The 20087-nt window shown below is 44.9% G+C and overlaps 1 long non-coding RNA gene across 1 annotated transcript in view; it reads right to left on the reverse strand.

Annotated features, from left to right (window-relative positions):
• The window catches only part of LOC136580576 (uncharacterized), an 84289-nt gene extending 64771 nt beyond the window's left edge, over window positions 1–19518 (reverse strand). The window contains exon 1 of the long non-coding RNA XR_010786969.1: window positions 18855–19518. This is a non-coding gene — a long non-coding RNA (uncharacterized lncRNA). The remainder of the gene's footprint in view (window positions 1–18854) is intronic.
• Between the last annotated feature and the right edge of the window lie 569 nt (window positions 19519–20087).

Raw genomic sequence — 20087 nt, forward strand, 5'->3', positions numbered from 1 at the left:
GGGCTCCGCCGCGGAATTCTGCGGCGGAGCCCGTCACGGCGCCCCCCCAGAGACCCCAATACTTACCTCCGGATCCGGCATCCTACGTCCCGCATGACACTTCGGCGTGCATGCGCAATAGAGCGCGTGACGCGCCGGCAGTGTCATGTGACGCGCCAGTCGCGTCATATGACACGCCCACAGCATCACATGACGTGCCGGTCGCTTCATGTGACGCGGCTGGTGGTCGGCAGGGAAGCGGTTTCACGGCGGAAATCCATCCGTGGGAAGAAGCCCTAAGTAAGTGATTTTCTGCATTCACAGTTATATTCACAATTGAATTAGCAAAGTAGCGCAGACCCTACGAGTATTGTTTTTCCTCCACGGTTTGTTCTGTGGTTATTGCACAAAGCCAGAGTGGTAGTTACTGACAAGTGCGCATTCACAACTGTACAAGCTGTGTCATCATTAGAGAATCTGAAGGCACTGAGCATGCCCGACCAGTAAAACAGTGATGCGTACAGGACGTAACCAATGGATACCAATGGAGAACTAACCAGGAGGGGAGGCCACAGGAAAAGCAATATCTCTGCAGCTTGTAAAACAAGTCAGAACATTATATTGCAAAATTACTTTAACGCCTTATGAAATGTATAACTTTCACTTTGAATACCCCTTTTAGAAAAATGTGGTGGTTCCCTTTAAGAATATTCTAAAAACAACGACGGATGCAAAGAGCAAAGTGATTCTTCAGTTTCTTTGCAACTGTTCTAATGAATGCAAAACCAGTCGAGGAAAACATCGAATGTGGAAAAAAAAAATGGGTCAGGCACGGAGGAAGAGCGGCTTTGTCCTAATTCTCCTGTAAATGTGTGTGGACAATGAAATCAACAGTTTGGTGCAACAGAAAGGTCAGCGGCCGCTCTCCGCCTTGCGTTTCTGGGTGTGGCTATTTCACAGGCCTGCTTAGATCCTCGGTGCTGGGAACAAGCCTGTACTTGCTGGCTCTGCCTGACTGTGACTTTACCCTTTGTGATATCACAGATCAACTATAAAGCCGGAGAGAGGCGCCTGTGATCTCACAGCTCCCTACCATTAACCCCTTCACTGTACAGCAGTGGTGAAAGTAGGACGTTAGGAGTTGTAGTACCCTAAGAGCCACCCAGCTGCGACCCACACAACCTGCTCTCCATACATCACATTACTAGTCAGCCAGCAGCAATGCAATCAGTTTTGCTTATTGGTGCATTTCCGTCAGAGAACATAACCCAGATTTTTCCTCGTCTACCTGAGAGCTATTTGCAAATTGTAACATGTCCTAATATTTAACCAAGTCCATCAAACCCTGTATTTACATACATAGGACGTCAGCACCAGCTCCTGCCTTCCGCACCGCGACGTTTGCTACAAACATGAAGAATTTCATGTTCTACATCAGCGGAGACACAAGTGCAGCCCAACATCTTATTATGTAACGAAAAGTTACACAACTTTCGAATATACTTAGTATTTCAATGTCTCACTCCTTCCAAAACCTTTGCTTGCTGTTGATGAATGGAAACATTCCTGATGCATTCAGATGCATATAGCCTGTACGGAGCTAATACTTCTCACAGAGGAGTCTTTACTTTCTTCCCTCCTGAACTCTATGAAATGTACTCAAACCGAATCATAGGGAGTTTGTATTCCTCACTTCTTATCGGGTAAGAAGTCTTCACAGAAGGTTGCAGTACTTTTTCTATGAGCACTCCTGAACCTTATGTAAACCTGGAACATACCAATCCTATGCCCCCTTTCCCTTTTCTCCTCCCGGCTATATAAACTGCGTTCATTATAAAGTTGCATAACATTTTATTACGCAATGATTCACCTTATTTATATAGAACACAACAAGCCCTTTAACCCCCGAAGCCGTTCAGCTGCCGCAGCACCAGCCTTGCTTTCTGAACTTATAGAAATCATGTATGTTTAATTTTTGCTTTTCACTACCCTTTATTTATAAAGTGCCTAATCCACCGACTCTTACTTAGCAGCGTTCTGTTCTGGATGATAGAGGGGATGCCAAGTGTCCTGATATGAACAGGGGTTGTATTGACTAACGCAAGTATGCGCCTGGAGGAAACCCATTCAAACATAAGAAAATATACAAACTTGACCATGTGACGTTTGTTAGTTTGAAGGGGTTCTCCCACTTCTAGCTATTGATGACAAGTCATCAAGAGCAATTCAGTGGGGGTCCACTGCCCGGGACCTCTTGGCAATCAGCTGTTTCCCCGGGCTAGTGTCTTTGTGTACGGAGCAGTTTTGCTGCAGGAAGCAGACAGCTCTGTATATTGCACAGCGGCCTGGATTGATATTGCAAAAGCTAACTCCCATTCACTTCAAGAGGACTCAGGCTGCAGTACCAACCTGGACCACTGCGCAATGTACAGGGCTGTCTGCTTCCTGCATCAAAACAGCTCCGTACACAAAGACACCAACCCGGGAAAACAGCTGATCCCTGGGGGTCTTGGGTGGCGGACCCTCGCCGATTTGCTATAGATGTCTTATGCTGAGGATAGGTCATCAATAACTAGAAATCAGAGAGCCCTTTGAAACTATCACTGGCCTATCCTCATAGTAGGGGCCCACTAAAGTGAATAGGAACTCTGCATGTAAAGGCCCACATACATTTCGGAGTTAAGTTATTTGAACTCACTGATAACAGCATTGTAGGACAACTCTCTTATATGTATTGGGTTGGCTCAACTTCACCCAACATATAATGTTGAAGGAAAGAAGTAAAGCGAATGTTAAATTTCAACACCCAATCCTTTTGCTCCTCAAGAGGTAAGCACCCGCCTGTCTGCCTGCAGCCTGTGACTTAAAGAGGTCTACCGTGGAAAATATTATTGATGACCTATCCTCAGGATGCTGTCAGCGCCGCAAATACACAGAGGTCGGAGCTGAAGCAGCGGAAGTCTCCGCACCAACCTCTGTGTATTTGCGCCGCTGACAGCATATGCCCGCTCAGCTGATCAGTCAGGGTCCCGAGCAACGGACCCCAGCCGATCAACTATTGATGACCTATCCTGATCAGCATAGGTCATCAATAGCATCCGGTCAGTAGCTCATGGGCCAAGCAAATAGCTGATCGCACGGAGGTCCCGAGTGGTGGATTCTCCTGATCTACTATCGATGGCCTATCCTAAGGCTCAGTTGGATATGAAGAGATAGGAGGGAAAGGAGATAAGTGGCTGCCAAACATCTCTGGCATTTTTTGTCATGACTGGAATCCAAGGAATGGACAGGTAATCATTTCAACCACTTGGGTTACACTGGCATCATGAGTTTACAATAGTCATGGCAGATGAAACATTATAATCCGTCATGATGAGTTGTCATTTATTTGATGGATCATGTATGTTTCTGTCGAGTATCAGTTTTTCTTTTTTTGCTGCTACCACAGCTTGCTATGCTAGTCTGTCACAGACCAACTGAAGCCTGACAGAAAACATCTGTGTATGTGCGCATTTAAAAAATTCCATTGTTTCTGACCGCACTATGCAGCACTATTTTGACCTTTAAAATGACGTTACCTCGACCGGACTGAGCAGACCCCATAATACTGTAAGTCAGTAGGGTCCATTGCGCACCAATGGTATCCATACCGAGACTACATTGTGGTCCTTGTCTTTAACAGAAACTACAATGTATCTATAATCAGATTGTTAACCCTTTCCAATCCAATTAGTATCCTGGTTTTCCTAGGGGGCTTACTCTTTTTCTGCTGTTATAGAACAGAGCTATCTGCTGGCTAAAGCCAGTACTGCATGAGGTGACACGTTGGATAGGCTCCGACAGCAGAGAGGCTGGCAGTATACAGTAAGAGAACCCCGACGGACGTCTTCCAACATCGGAGCTGTACAGCCTTAAATCATAATGTCTTCAGAGGTCAGACAGTGGATTGGAAAGGGTTAAGGCCCTTTAACGCATCTCATGAACACATTTGTACCCCTTAAATCGGGCTGTGTAAAAGTGACGCCAATCTGCCAAGAAATGAGCGAACACCTGTTTGTCAGATGATTGGTGATTTTCAGCAAGCAAGCAAATGCTTGCTGATCAGCAGTACATCTTCCCATGTGGGGAAATAAACAGCCAACCCATGGGGCAGACGATCATGCAATCATTTGTCCTCATAAAATAATTTTTGGCCCGTGTAAAATAAAATTAAACAAGCTCCGATCAACATGCTTGTTGATTGGCATTCATTAAATTGTGCCGAGAACTTGGGTAGTGTAAAAGTAACTGTGAACATAGACTGTTTATTAGGGGATACTGATGCTGATGGAGCATATCCAAATCGATCAGCATTGAGCTAGTGGGAGGAGCAAAAGTTATAAAAAGTTATTGAAGCCTTCTGAAAAATTCAGAAGAAGAAAGTAAAATGTAGTGTAAATTAGTAAGCTAGTTTAGGGAACAGGAGCTCACAACCATTCCTGGATCTATTCCCCACAGAAGAAGTGTTGTATGGGGAAAGCTGCAGACTCCAGGGTCATGGTGAAAAATCCACATCAGCAGAATGGAGCTACAGTTGGCTACATACTCCAGGGCTGTGGTGAGAAGCCCACACAAGCAGTTTGTAGCAGAGAGTACTTGTTTAAGCCACCATCCTCAGGACTTGACACTGAAACTGGATTACTAAGTGTTATGCCTTCATCATTTAGATGTTTAACTGTTGTGCTTCTGGATCAAGTAAATGTGAGTGGTACTATTGTATCTTGTCACCACCACAATAATGGGTGGAGACCTACACTGAGAGCTAAGGCCTGGGGTACGCCCCCAAAGGTCATCATTGGCTGCCTGCAGGAAGATCCTAGCAGTGTGGGGATGTAGTTATGCCTGGGATGGAGGGTTAGGGTTAGTTTCAATGTTAGGCTTACATTATTAGCTGTACGGCCGCAGTAACATCGAAGTATTCACAGCAAATAATGTAAGCCTTACACAGAAACTAACCCTAACCGTAACCCTCCATCCCAGCAATAAATCATTGGCCACGCTGGGAGCAGAGGTGGGAGACTGACAGCGGGGTGGCTGGTAAGGGCAGCGGAGGTGGGAGACTGCAGCAGGGACGAGAGTGACAGCGGGGCCGGTAAGGGGAGATGCAGTCACAGCAGCGCTGCAGGGAGGGCACAACCAGTGGCTACAGTCAGAGCAGAGACAGTAGCAGCCCCGCAACAGCAGCAGCAGATGGCAGCGGCACACTCACATCTGCAGCTTTTGTGAAAGGCAGCGGGACACTCTCACCAGAGACTAAAGTGGTGAGTGCCAGGACCTGTAAGGCCGAGGAAGGGGAGCCAGCCGTGCAGCCAATCAGGAACAAGGGACATCACTGGCCTATCAAGCACCTTCAATCTTGTCTCCACCACTACTTCCGGTGGTGACAAGATACAATAGTACCAATGTGAGTTACGCTGCTACTCTCATCCTGACTCTCTGGAATCTTCTTTTCACAGGGGGCATCACACTACACCACAGCAACAGACCAGAGAGCAGAGACCAGCACTTTACCATCACCTCCAAATTTCACTGTAGTGCAGCTGTTTGGCCATCATGGGGCTAAACACCATCCATCCAAAATATCAACCCCAATCTGGTTTACTACATTATATAGTTCTTTAATTTATGCCAGTAGCACCGTAAAGATAAAGACATTTGCAAACAGTTCTTCCTTATTGTATGTGTACAGGCCCACACCATATCTACAGGAGTCTTGAGAAAAGTTAATTATAGCCAGCCAAGTCACTTGTGTTCAATCAATCAGCTTGGTTCAGGCCATCAATGTTATCAGTTAATTACTGATAATACAACCTCCCCCTTCATCTGTAGCACAATGGAAAGTGACAAGCCAACTAGAACATGGAGGAAATGTTCCATAGATAACAGGCACAGCGCCACAATGTGCCAACCATGAAAATGTACACACACTGAAAACAATGTGTCCATTCAGCTTTGTTAAACGGCATTGATATTGATAAAGTTTCTGAGTGCTTCTCTTGTGTGAAGTCTTTTAATAATGTATCTGGTGTTACTTACTACAGGTGACAACTTCTAATACCACCCATTATAGCTCCAATAGGGATTGTCACCCAATTTACCCTAGCCCTAGGGCATGTAGCTCTGCATTGTGTATGCAGTTACACCACCCACTACTTCCTCTCTTCTTCCTATGTGTCAAGTTGTCCATTTCACTTACAATAGTGTTTGGCCGAATGCTCATTTAGCCATCAATTATTCCTTCTGACGCCCTCTTTTCGATGGGAGAAAGGGAAGAAACTGCTGCTAGAAACCACTGGAGTTTCTGAAGGAAGTAAGGATTATCAAGGTTGAAATCCAACATGCTCAATCGGTCTGTCTTCTGCCATTTACCATTCAGGAAGAATTGCTCATACACATTAAATGAAAGTCGGACAAACCCTACCTTAAAAGGGTTTTGTCAAGATTAAAAGTTATCCCCTATCTAAAGAATAGGGGATTACTATCTGATCGATGGGGGTCCAACCACCGGGACCCTCAAGATCACAAGAACAGGGGTTCCCAATTAATGGAGCATGCAAAATAAAGAAATAAAAAAGGCATTTCATGTGCAAACCACAAAGCATAATGTAGTTAATAGGTAGGTCAAGGCTGATCACCTTATTAAGCTGTGTTAGACGCAACATACATTGCGCTTTTTAACTGTATCTGGGGATCTCAGGGTTTAGTCACTGGTGACCAGTCGTTATATGGAGTCCCAATGCAAGAATGGATGGAGCGAATATCGGGCACAACCACATCGAGTCCAGATCTACTGTGTAGTGGCCCAAAACACCATCCTGGTCCCCTCCATAAATTTCATACATGTTGGTCCTATGTTAATGCACTTTGCAAGGCTTGTCTTGTCATATCCAGTGTGTGTGTTGCACAGCTGTGGAGCTTGAGAGGTTAACTTCAATAAAATCATTACCTGCGTGTAAATGTAACAGTCTGTCATGTCATGTGGTATGAGAGAGGGTATAAATAAGTGTGCTTGAGGGCGGGAAGAAAGTTCTGTCTTCAACCCGAGTGGTAACTTCTGACCTAACACAGAGCCTCATGGAAGCACCTTCACCTTCAGCTTCCATGTAGGTGAAGATGGAGGAGAAGGAGAGATATCCCGTAGCAACTGAAATCTGGATGTGAGAGGAGTGAGTCCCAAGACCCTAGAGAGAGCATTCATAAGTTATTCTGTATATAGAGATCCACCGTACAGGTACAAATTCAAATTACAAGTTTTTCCTGTGCGGCCGTCCAGAGTTTGGATCACCGCGCAGAAGTACGCTACAAGTCACACCCACGCGTCTTCCGTGCGGGGTGTTGGGACTAATCTTTTGAGTAAATAATTGCTACAGAGTGTCTGTGGAGTGACCCCTACCCCTTTTACTCCTCCGGAGTGCTCCCAATTCAGTAGTGGTATTGTACAGATAACGTGGACTGTAGGGCTGGTGTCATCCTGTGTATCCTCCTTAATATCTGTTCTGTTTTCTTTGGGAAGAATTGTACCTGCATTACTGTGGATAATTGTTTGCTCAAATTTAGCAAGTAAAATTATACTGGCCCTAACCGTTCCTGGGGACCAGAGGTACTATACACAAGTGTCTGTGTTTATTCTCAGCTGTGTAGCTGTGGAAACTGTGGCGTCACGAGTGATAACTACTACCCCCATCTTCCCGTTTATTGGCATTCCCTATCATAGGGGTGTCAAAGGTGGCCTGCAATCCAGCTCTGGCCTTGGCTACATATTATTAGTCTGGGAAGAGAGCCTGGTAAGTGCCGCTGCGACAAGCCAACACTTATCCCTCCCAGCTCTTCGCGTTAGTCAAGAGTCAAGGGTATCCCTCTGGGGTGTTGCAACTGCAGATGGGGGTAAACAGCCTATGGATACCAATACATACTTATCTGATGAAGGGCCCAGTTTTGGCCGGAAACGCATTGCACCTGTCCAATCAAACTTCTTTAACACCATCTACATCTAGAATTTGTATGGTTGCAACAGTTATACACTCCATTCATTATCACTTTGGGAATGAATGAAGCGAGAGATGAGCACATGCCCTGCTACTCTATTCATTTCAGTGGGGCTACCAAGTGTTTAGCTATCTTTGTCAGTCCCAATGAAATGGGTGGAGTGGCAGCATGAATACCACGGTCACTGCTCCATTCACACAGGGGGAGACAGGACCCTGTTTTCGTGATTGGTTGGGGTCCTATCAGTTGGACTACCACTGTAAAATAGCCATTCCCTATCCTGTGGATAGGGTGTAACTTTTAATCGTGGCAAAACCCCTTTAAAATAGTTGGTGGGATTTGTACGACTTTCATTTAATGTGCATGGGCACCCTCAGTTTTTATTTTTACTCTGGAATTCTTTTATGTACCAGAAAAATCTAGATGAACAGCACTTTAAGATCCTCTTAGATCCGTTTCCTATTCTAGATTATTGGACTGCCATAGAAAAGGATATTTGATAATCTGGAATCAGTAGCACTAATATTGGATTAAAGGGGTTGTCTGGAATTGGAATTAAATTCTGTCTATTTTTCCAAAGTAGCACCACTCCTGTGCATAGGCTGTGTCTGGTATTGCGGCTTAGCCTTATTGAATTGCATAATGCTGAGCTGCAATACTGGACACAGCCTATCGACAAGCGTTGTGCTGTTTCTGGGAAAAGCAGACCTTTTTTTCTAATGAAAGACAACCCCTTTAAAGGAATTTTACAGCAGTCAGAAATGGGAAAGCTTTAGAGAAAGATTCGGGAAACCGCATGTCACAGTTCCTTTATGTGACTAACATATTCCAGTCTGTAATTAAAAAGTCTTTCTTCCATTATTAGAAATCGCTCAGAACATAAAACATGTAATAAGACGTAATAATAAGGGACGAGAATTAATTAAACTTCAAAAAGTTTTACAAAGGGCAGATCGCTGTGTACCGTACGCCGCTTTCGTAGGAAACCATAAAAATCACATGGATGGCTGTACATCAGGTAACGAGCCCGCGGGCCAAAACACAGCACTGAAAGCTTTTTAAGGATACAGAATTGCGGTGATTATAGAGTGTCGACCTCTGGCAGGGTGGAAGATGTGCGAGAATGCAGGTAGTGTTCTCTCGCCTGGGGCCACAGAGCGACAACCACAATGCATTGTGCTCACCCTATATGCACCATGTACAGTAGACATGCAGCGTGATCCTATTCGCCACTCATCCATCATTAGCTTGACTTTCACCTAATTTAATGGATGCCCTCAGAAGACAATTTGTTGTAGACAGACGTCTCCTTCTTTAAATATTTACATGTATTAATTATAGTGAAAGCCACAATATTGATTGTTTGCCCAAAACAGTAGTTTAATACATCATGCAGCTATTAACATGACCAAGGAGACAATTAATCCTAGTGTACAGAAGGGAGTGTTTAGTATACACGGGAGTAGTCTTATTCCATAAGGAAAATCAAGGAAAGCAAACAACCCTTCAGTATATGGAGCACATGAGTTACATGAGTTTGGCAGACTCCAGACTCCTGGGAGCACGCCCACTGTCTTGGGGGTCATATTTGACTCCGATTTTTCTTTCACTCCCTATATTGAATCACTTCCTCGTTCATGTTACCTGCACCTCAAAAACATCTCCAGAATTCACCCTCTCCTAACTGTGGAGACATCAAAAACTTTTATTGTTGCCCTGATCCATTCTTGGCTTGATTACTTCAACTCACTGCCGATCGGTCTTCCCCTCACTAAACTTTCCTCTTCCCAATCTATCCTAAATACAGCAGCCAGGCTTATCTTCTTGTCCACCCGTTACACTGATGCCTCCACCCTGTGCCAGTCGCTACATCGATGTCTCCATCCTGTGCCAGTCGCTACACCGATGTCTTCATCCTGTGCCAGTCGCTACACCGATGTCTCCATCCTGTGCCAGTCGCTACACCGATGTCTCCATCCCGTGCCAGTCGCTACACCGATGCCTCCATCCCGTGCCAGTCACTACACTAACGCTTCCACCCTTTGCCAGTCACTACAACAATGCCTCCATCCTGTGCCAGTCACTACACTGACACCTCCACCCTGTGCCAGTCACTACACTGACGCCTCCACTCTGTGCCAGTCACTACACTGATGCCTCCACCCTGTGTCAGTCACTACACCGATGCCTCCACCCTGTGTCAGTCACTACACCGATGCCTCCATCCTGTGCCAGTCACTACACCGATGCCTCAATCCTGTGCCAGTCACTACACCGATGCCTCAATCCTGTGCCAGTCACTGTACTGATTTCCCATCAAATATAGAATACAATTTAAACTTCTCAGACTGGAGAAGGATCCGCAGCAAACAGCATGCTTTGAAAGGTATTAACTTTAGCTTTTTCCTTCACATTCATAGAAACAAATTGCAATTTAAGCGAGTAGAGGAAAAATCGCAGCATGCTCTATTTTGCTGCAGACTCTCTGCGGACGACCTCCAATGAAGTCAATGGAGGCCATTTGACCCGTAGCCTATCTGCAATTGACGTTGCAGACAGAAATACAAATATTTATTAAAAAAAACTCTACTGCACATGACCAATGACCAGCGTCCATGTTCATCCGCAGTAAAGAAATAGCAGGAACATGAGGTCGCCGGCTGGGGTCAGAGCCGGATTCTGCTGCAGGCTCTCACATGCGGAATCCACATCGCCTGTGTAAAACCTGTCTCAATCTCATCCATAAAGCCCCCCAGAGTGCGGCACCATCCTATATCTCCTCCCTCATCTCTGCCTACCACCCTAGTCGTGCTCTTCGCTCTGCTAATCACCATAGTATACTTTTGCATGAGATGACTGTCAGGTGCTTCAGTGCCCCACAGTCGTCCCAGCAATTATGTATCCTGTGCTTTCCCATAGGCGTGATGATCGCTCGGTGAATGGAGGTGGAGTGCAGCTGAGTTCTCTTCTGACTGCCTGCCTCTATTCACAGTAAACAAGTAGTCGCTCATAGTTGAATGGCTGCCTGTTTACACCGGCTGACAGTCGCTCAATTTTTAGGTGAACTAAAAACCAAGCAACTCTTAACAAGTGGGCGATTCTCACTCACTTGCCCTGCTGGGTCCTATGTTTATACGGGGCAACAGTCGCCCCTAATTGCTTGTTTGGGGGGCTGCACAGAGCAGGTGTCAGTTGCTACTGTCAGAGCAGCCACATGCCGTTGTCAGTAAGAGGGAGTGCTATAAGCGCCATCCCCTTACATACGTAACAATAAAAGTTAGGCCCTTACAGTATATAGCACAACTAAAATAGCATCCTTACAATATATAACAGAACTAAAGGCACACATTTAAAGACACATACCCTCTTTTCCCAGAAATATATTAGCACTATATAGTGACCATTCTGGGTGACTGAGGATGATTAACGATTCAGTTGTTGCCAACTCTGGGTCACCCTATTGATCAACTCTTGACATTTTCGTCTAACAAGTGCAGCTTTTTTTAACTGGCAAATAAAAAAAGTCATAAAAGAAAATGGCCCAATACATTATTATTATTATTACTATTAGACTGTGGGTGACACACTTTGGCTTAATCTGTAAGTGTGAAAGCACACAGGCGGAAATTAGTTTATGCAATCCTATGCAGACGGCCGCGATTTGACCGCGTGAGAACTCGCGGGGTAAACAAATTGCGGCATGCCCTATTTCTGTGCAAGCCTCGTAGAGGCTCGCACAGAAACGTTATGGCTGACGCGCCAGCTCTGCGCATGTGTGGCAGCTGGAGCATAGCAGAGCGGAGTAGGAGATGCCACAGGATGTGAGAATTCTTGCAGCGAGATCCGACCCGGCCGTCTGCTTGAGCCCTAAATGAGAGCAAAAATAGCACGGTTATGTTTTATCCAGAAAAAAATCTATGTTATTAAATACTCACGTCCATAAACTACTGATCACCTACCCAAAAGATAGGTCATCAACTGAAAATACCAAGAATACCCCTTTAATCCACAATCCTTCAGCATCTAGGTAGTGAAAAGTTAAGATGCATCACAGTCCAGTCTCTCAGATCCAGGCTTGAAGATGGTGGCTGGAAATGCTGCTGCCTCTCTACCTATTCCCGTACTGCTGATCTGGGTTTTTAACTAGGGCCTTAGAATATCTGCAACCTGCACTAAGCACCTTTTTTTGGCCAACCAGAAAAATGACATAGTCAAGCCTTTAAGGCTATTTAGACGTCTTCAGCAGCCTGATGAAAGGGCATTAAACATTTTTGAAAGCTTTAATGTCATTTTTCTGGTAGGCCTATAAGGGTGTCACCTATAATACTTTTGTCTTTTTTATGCAAGAGTATTTAACATCTATACATGAGACTACACTCTGTATTCCACTGCCTATGGGGGAATTGGTCATGGGGGCATTGGTTGACACTGCATATGGCGGAAGACTTTGTCTTGCTCTGTAAATTAGGATATACAGTGACTTGTAATATTATTGGGGCATTCTCTGTCTTGCACTCTTTATGGAGGCAGTCCCTGGTGGACACTGCACATGGGAGCACACTTTAGCATGCCCTGTAAATGAAGGTACAATGTAGCTTGCACTGCTAGTGGAGATAGTCTTTTCCTAGCATATGGGGTAGTCTGGATGCTACTGTTGACATTGTTTGTTGGGACAATCTCTTATTGACGCTGGTTATGGGTTTCCCTCTGGCTTGCAGTGGAAAAAATCTCCACCAAATGTACAACAAACTCCACAATTAAAAATACGTCAAAATCTACATCATTAGGGTGGAATGTGCCGCGGATCCACAGCAGACTTCACATTTTCAATTGAAAGGGTGAAATCTGTTGTGGATCTTCAGAAAAAAAATCACATCAAAATCATTATAAAATGGTGTGGATTTTGATACGGTTCATCAACAGCATATTTTGCCATGCAGATTTTTGTGTGGATCTGCACCAAGAACCGTGTCAAAGCTTGCACCATTTGATGCACATTTTGTCGTGGTTTTTGCTGCAGCTTTTGGTGTGGATTTCCGCTGTGGAAAAGCCATACTGTTTATGCCATACGTGAACGTACCGTTAATGGGTTAGTCTCTCCCGACATGCTTACGGAAGCAGTTTCTGGTTGTCTGTAGCAGAGAAATGGAAGTGAAACTGAAATAGACAATTTAGGTTTTTTTCCCCATTGATTTCAATGGGTTTAAAAAAAACAAAGAAAACCCTGAATACTTGGTTTGCTTCAGTTCTGTTTTATTTATCAAGTTTTACAGGAGACTACGTTTTTTGCTCTAGTAAATTAGGAACACAGTGACGGAGGTCCTGAATAGAGACTAAACGCTAGTGTGAACTCCTGTACTGAGGATACACTGTAGCTGGCACTGTTTATTACGGTAGCCTCTGTCTGACATTATTTATGAGCCTCTGTTATTGAATTTATATTTTCCGAAAACATTTTCTCCTGATGATTTAAAAAAAATAAAATAAATAAAATAATTAAAAAAAAAATTATTATATATATATATATATATATATATATATATATATATTCTTCAGTTAATTACTCAGTAATAGACGCCATCCGGATCTTAGCATAACTTTATCTTGGCACCAGTGAACAAATTTTCTGCAATGACTGTAATCTTTATGAAGTCACTTTGTCCTGGTGTCTACGTGTCCAGATGGTCACCTGATCCCTATTTACTTGTGAGCTGAAGTTCACAAGCACAACAAGATAGGACCTTCGGTGATAACAGATGAATAATGCACGCACATTTATGACCCCAGAAGACCTATGGGCAGAAGTATACAGCTGGCAGACAAACACATTTCTAACCATCAGTCTAAATGCAGTGAATATGCATACGATAACCTGTATTAGGCCACTTTCACATCAGTGCTTTTCCTTCCGGCAAGATGCCGGACGCCTGAACCAAAAAACAAAACGGACCCCATTACGGTCAATGGTGCCTGTTCAGTGCTGTTGGGTTCCGTCATAAGACAGATCCTGTTTGGCCAAGGGATTCCCCTTTGCTGCTCCCCGAATGAAGCAGAGAAACGGAACCTTCACCGCAGATGTGAAAGCAGCCTTAAAGGGGTTGTCCCGAGGCAGCAAGTGGGTCTATACACTTCTGCATGGCCATAATAATGCACTTTGTAATGTACATTGTGCATTAATTATGAGCCATACAGAAGTTATAAAAAGTTTTATACTTACCTGCTCCGTTGCTGGCGTCCTCGTCTCCATGGTGCCGACTAATTTTCGCCCTCCGATGGCAAAATTAGCCGCGCTTGCGCAGTCCGGGTCTTCTCCTCTTCTCTATGGGGCTCCGTGTAGCTCCGTGTAGCTCCGCCCCGTCACGTGCCGATTCCAGCCAATCAGGAGGCTGGAATCGGCAATGGACCGCACAGAAGCCCTGCGGTCCATGAAGACAGAGGATCCCGGCGGCCATCTTCAGCAGGTGAGTATGAAGACGCCGGACCGCCGGGATTCAGGTAAGCGCTGTGCGGGTGGTTTTTTTAACCCCTGCATCGGGGTTGTCTCGCGCCGAACGGGGGGGGGGTTTAAAAAAAAAAAAACCCGTTTCGGCGCGGGACATCTCCTTTAAGGCTCTCTCACAGGACCATATTGTAATTGCATATTACCTCCGCATATTTCGTATACACTATAGCAAGAAGCCATACACTTACATTGTGCTGCTCACATATATTGCGTGAAATACAAGTGCAAGATAAATCATAGCATGGTCTATCTTGGCGTATTACGTGGGTATACACACCAAGATAGTTCCCATGATTGGCGGCCTGTAGCAAGCATGCTATGTTCATTGCATAAACCTTTTGCTCCCTGACAGATAAACGAAAACCAGACCTCCCTAAATATGTGAATCTTTGGGCGAGCCAAACGTTGAGGCCTATGACGGAGCTGGAGGAACAGCGGTCAGCCGAACAGTAGTGTATGAGCACCTTAATAAGTTAATGCAGTGTGTACTGAGATAGGGAAGTTAGATTGTGAGCCGCACAGGGTTAATTAGAGTAAATTACAGTTTCCAATTTTAATCTCATCTGCAGGATTTTTTTCCCATGTATGGCCAACTTTACACACAAAAATTGGAGCCCTAATGATTCATTGAATGAAAATGTAAGGGTGTCAGTCCTTATGGGTTTTAGACCAGAGTGTGTCCCCCTAACTCATCTGCTCTTATATTCTTTCTTCTGGGTTTGTAGCAGATGATACATTCGAAACCTCTTTGACTGCCCAAATCTGTTCTAAAGCTCCCAACGTAGCTGTGCCAGAAGGTTATTTTCCATTTAGACCTCCACAAGGTTGCCAGTGGGAAATCCAGCAAACCGCTCAGTTACCACGCACACAATAGTCATGATTTCCAGCCTAAATGAGCTATAGCTATGTGGTTTCCACTCCATCTTCTGTTGGCTACGGCTGTCAAAGTCTATGACCTTCACAGTGCCAGATCAGAACAGTATTTTTTCCATTTCGGGATGAATTATTCTGCTTTCCCGAGTTTGAATATGGGTTAAAGGGGTTTTCTGGGACAACACCATTGATAACCTATCTTCAGCGTAGGTCATCAGAAGTTGATCAGCGGGGTCTGCCTCATGGTTCCACCACTGGTTATCTGATTGAAGAGGCAATGGCGCTCAGGTGAGCTCTGTTGCCCTTTCTCTGGCCTCCCGTCATGTTGATCAGTCACATGGCTTGAGAGCAGCTCAGTCCCATTCCAGTAAAAAGGATAGAGCTAGAATACCAGTCACAGTCAGTATACAATGTACAGTGCTGTGCTGGGTAAGGACTGAAGTGACAATGGCCACTTCAATCAGCTGAACGGTGGGAATTCCCTGTGGTGGACCCATGCTGATTTACTTCTGATGAACTATCCTGAGGATAGTAGTGTTGTTCTGGAAAACCACTTCAAACCTTAGCCCCCTTATGTTCACAGGTTTTGGAAATCGCTGCAAAAAAAACGTAGTTTTGCTGCAATTTCAGAAGACTGCAGCAAAAATAAATCCAGACAAAGGCTGCCCTAACACGATGCATCCCGCTGCAGGTAGTGCAAGTGTTGATTGCCTGACTCCATCTGTATTTGCAAAATGGAAACAATGGCAAGTACAGGTGCAGCCCGACAATTTGCAGTAAAATACATGTGGCTGGGATGCACCTTGTATGGGCACCATAAAGTTTTGAGCTAAAGGCACAAACATAATCCTACATAAAAAGATTGCTAAAGTGTCTGTGCTGTTTGGTTTAGGGCACAATATTCCCAGGGTTGGCATCTTCTAGCATGGTAAATAATCTGCAATGGATATTGCGTGATAAAGGTTGGAAAAGCAGGCAAAATGTGTTTGTATACATGTATGAGCAAAGTACATTCTGCTCTATGATAACAATGTGGACTAACGGAGTTGGTGACAGGAGGCCTCACTCAGGGTTCACATCGAAGTTTTTCCAAACTATGACCTGTCCCTTTAGTATCAAGCCAGAGGTCAGAAACCACCCACGACCAAACAGTGACCATGTGTGGCACGAGTGTAAACAGTATCAGCACCTTCTATGTGGAGGGCTGACAGTATATAATCCACCACCCAAGCTGGCGGCATATCTGCAACACGTCAACAGGGGCACATGTCAAAGCTACGCAACTGACAGGTGACAGCAGTTTTGACATGAAGCCGGACCCAGGCCCTCCACAATTTCAAATACTGCAGACTGCAAATCAGTTTGCTTAGCAAAGCTCTTTTTCCCAGGGTCTGGAGATAATCTTGTTTACTGTGGAGAACCAATTTTCTATCCTTCTTTAGAGTAAAATCCTTTGGACAAACCTTAGAGCTGTACTGTATATATTACCCTGTGACCAGTCAGGATTGGAACCACTTAATTGAACACTAAAACTGGAACAATAATCCCAATTCCGCCAACTCCCCTATTAGCTGCCTATTTCCAAATTATTGGCCCAGAAGTGTGTGATGCTATCCATAGATGTAACGACTGTTACCTAAATATGTAGACGTTGCGCAGATAGCAAATAATCATCCAATGTGAGCTTTGCAGATGACTTTTTAAAATAAATTGCCATGCGTTTACATGAGGTATGCAGTATATCTGGCTTGTTTCCTGCATTTATCACCAGTTTTCCCCTCTGAAGAATGTATTTCTAATTCTCAGTTTTCTCTGTGCTGGTGGGTGTAGACTAGCTTCTATGATGTCTTCTATACACTGCACATGGAGAAAACAGAATATTCAGCTCAATGAATCTATGCAATACACAGCGTGAAGGACATGATGGACAGTATAGTAGTACTGAGCAGTGTAGATGTGATTGCACTAGCTGTAAGGCATTAAATAACTGAACATTAGCTGCTGCAACATCTGTGTGTGAGTTTCTGCTTCTCTTTCCTTCCTCCTCCCTCCTACTCTCTCCTCTCTAAAGACTCCTATGGGCAGCATGAGTCTCCACCCTCTTCTACTGTTCCATGTTGTGTTATCACTGTTACTGGAGAAAAGCATCACATGACAACAGACAGTGGATAGCAAATTAGGAGGAAGGAAGGAAGGGATTTTTTAGCACAAAAACATCATAAATACAGTAAATAGCAGTTATCACAGTGGCTACCATATAAGGACAATTGTTTGAAATGTTAGTGACCATTGAAGATTGCAGTCATCAGCACATAGCTCATTACAGTGTAATTCAGGAATCTTTTATTCTGAGTGGCTCACTTATTAATCATCTTTTCCTGTAGGATCTCTAAATTTAAAGGAGTTGTTCAGCTTTGCACTATTGATCCTCAGAACAGGTCATCATTAGTTAATCAGGGGGGTCCACCGCTTGGACCTACACTGTTCAGCTGTTTGCTAGGCCACTGCAAAGTGTAGGGAGCTGTCTGCTTCTGGGTCTGTACTCTGTGACAGCAGCCCAGCAAACAGCTGATTGGCACAGGTCCCGGGCAAAAGACCCCCTGTCAAAGATAGGTCATCAATAGTATAAAATGAAACGGCACCTAAGGCAGTGGTTCAGCATGGGCACAGCCGTTTCTGGAGGCGGGCTAGCCACATGCTGGTGGGATAACTGGTGGCATGTCCTCAGCTCGCCCGTGGCCTTAACCTTGTCAGGGTAGCTGCACTTCATGAACTGGAGCACTGGCTAACTCTTGCTTAGTGAGAGAAATTAATCTAGGCGAGTGCATAATTGCTCTTAAACCACAGATCTTTATCTCCCAAACAAATAAAACAAGGCAGCTTGGGTATCTCCGGTGTGTTTACCGGGGCACAGTTCATCAACAATAATGTTTCAGTAGGCACAATGGGTGCAATGCCAAGTTGATCTCGGTCCTTTAACAAGATCAATGCAGCAGCATTCACAGTGTAACACAGTCTCTGGATGGAATACCCATCCATTGAGTAATGTGGCACAGAGCGTTGATGTTTAGCAATGCTATTGAGCGAAGGAGCAGGACTCACAAAGGATATGTGATAGAGAGGACGCCGCTTTTGGACACAAACTTGCTCTAAAGTTTGGTTCAGCGTAACTGCGTTCCTGTGAACCGAGAGCAAGGCAGGTGGTTTGGTCTTCGCAACCAGAAAGGACGCACACGGGATGGTCAAGTTAAGAAAAATGTATTTACTGCAGGTTAATAAAGGCAAGTTAATGGTAAAAGAACAGGAATAAGGACAAGCACAATACACAGTATAGTTGGAACAATTCAAGTTAGATTTCACAATATATTCCACGTTTACTATGTCCACCTCCACAGCACAGACACTGAAAGAACAATAGTCCCAAAACTATCCCTAACTGACCCTAACTTCACATTTGGGTGCGCACCCCTCTTACCAGTGGTCCGGGTGGACTGCTTACAGTGTGTAGAAGCGCGCGTTGGGGCCCAATGTCGTTCTTTCCTTGTATAGCGAAGCGTCCTCTCCTCACGGTTATCACAACATCCGAGGCAATAAGATTCTTCTCAGCAAGCAGAAAAACAAAATAGAGGCAATGAAATCCAACAGCAAATAGCTCAGCACACTGACAGTCCTGCAGAATCCATACACCGCGGGGTGATATAAGCCAGGGTTGTGCAGTTACCGTCCGGTACTCAAAAGCACTGCCAGTCTTTAGCTTTGGTGGCAATGTCCACAGCCACAATGTCAGTATTACTGGTTAGCCACTGGGCACAGTCCTTTCAGCATGGCTCCACTAAACATTCTGTCTCTTTATACTCTGTCTGCCTCTGGACTGAATTACACACAGGTTAGCTGCACAGGAAAGTCCTATAAGATCTCCAAACACTCTCCATGCAGCACAGACATTTGGTTCTTTCTCTGCAAAGATGGCTACTGCTCTCTGTGTGTCGTCACATCCTGCTTCCTTCTCATACTTGGTCTGCAGACAGGCAGGCTGACCTCATAGGGGCGTGTCCCTCCAGCATCACATTCCCAGTGCAGGGGCTGCTGACCAGAATCACAGAAACACATATACACTCAACTTTAACACAGTTTAAACAAATGGAACTTGGCACATCATTGGGCTGTATATTAGGACAAGTATATGCACAGAAGCAGCACTCCTATTGCCATAAGACTGGGACACAGTCTGTATATTACATATTGCCCCCCCCCCCTTTAAGATTGGCAGTCCCTGCCAATGACTGAATATCCAGAGGGTTGTACTTTTATGCGCAAAGTGGTAGTGTACCGTTGTATGGCAGGCCAAACAAACTCATCCTGCAAATACCGAACAGGGGGGGTGCCAGCATTTGTCCTAGTGGTCCGTCTGAGGACCTGTGAAATACTCTGGGGCACTTCAGCCATGGGCTGAGAAGTACTAGCAGACTTCGCACCAGTGGGGGCACAGGCTGGAGGCTCAGTAGTCACCGGTGGAACATCCTCAGGAGCAAGGATCGGCCAGCAATCATCCTCATCGTCATAGGCCCATTCCACACCACCAGTCTCTGACTGTGGGAGCTCGTTGATGTTGGCAGTTCTGGTACAATTTGTTTCTTCAGAATGACATAGGCGCAGCATATTTCTGGAAAGTACTCGAACACAATCAGCTCCTTCCTTCTGGACTTGG

Source organism: Eleutherodactylus coqui, chromosome 10 (assembly GCF_035609145.1).
Source record: "Eleutherodactylus coqui strain aEleCoq1 chromosome 10, aEleCoq1.hap1, whole genome shotgun sequence".
In the NCBI taxonomy this organism is placed as follows: domain Eukaryota; kingdom Metazoa; phylum Chordata; class Amphibia; order Anura; family Eleutherodactylidae; genus Eleutherodactylus; species Eleutherodactylus coqui.